The sequence below is a fragment of the Eurypyga helias genome, unplaced genomic scaffold (assembly GCF_000690775.1).
Source record: "Eurypyga helias isolate BGI_N326 unplaced genomic scaffold, ASM69077v1 scaffold12765, whole genome shotgun sequence".
Classification (NCBI taxonomy): Eukaryota; Metazoa; Chordata; class Aves; order Eurypygiformes; family Eurypygidae; genus Eurypyga; species Eurypyga helias.
In genome coordinates, this window is record NW_010250852.1 from 19,365 (window position 1) to 19,622 (window position 258).

Here is a 258-nt window from a genome sequence, read left to right on the forward strand (position 1 = left end):
GGGGGGTTGGGGCGGGCTACGCGCTGCTCTGCATCTACCCGAGAGCCAGCAAAAACAACGCGGTGACGACCCAGATGGGACTCGAACCCACAATCCCCAGCTCCGGAGGCTGATGCCTTATCCATTAGGCCACTGGGTCACCCACCACACGCCGCAAGCGCCGCGCAGTAAGAGCCCCGCCCGGCCGGCGCTGGCTCCGCCCCTAAGCGAGTTTTCACGTTCTTTCTGCTCGTGCCCAGGAGGCCCCGCCCAACCTTG

General features: G+C 65.9%; 1 non-coding gene across 1 annotated transcript; it reads right to left on the reverse strand.

Annotated features, from left to right (window-relative positions):
• Window positions 1–66: 66 nt before the first annotated feature.
• Window positions 67–139, reverse strand: TRNAR-CCG. Its single transcript has one exon. It is a non-coding gene; the product is annotated as a tRNA-Arg (tRNA).
• Between the last annotated feature and the right edge of the window lie 119 nt (window positions 140–258).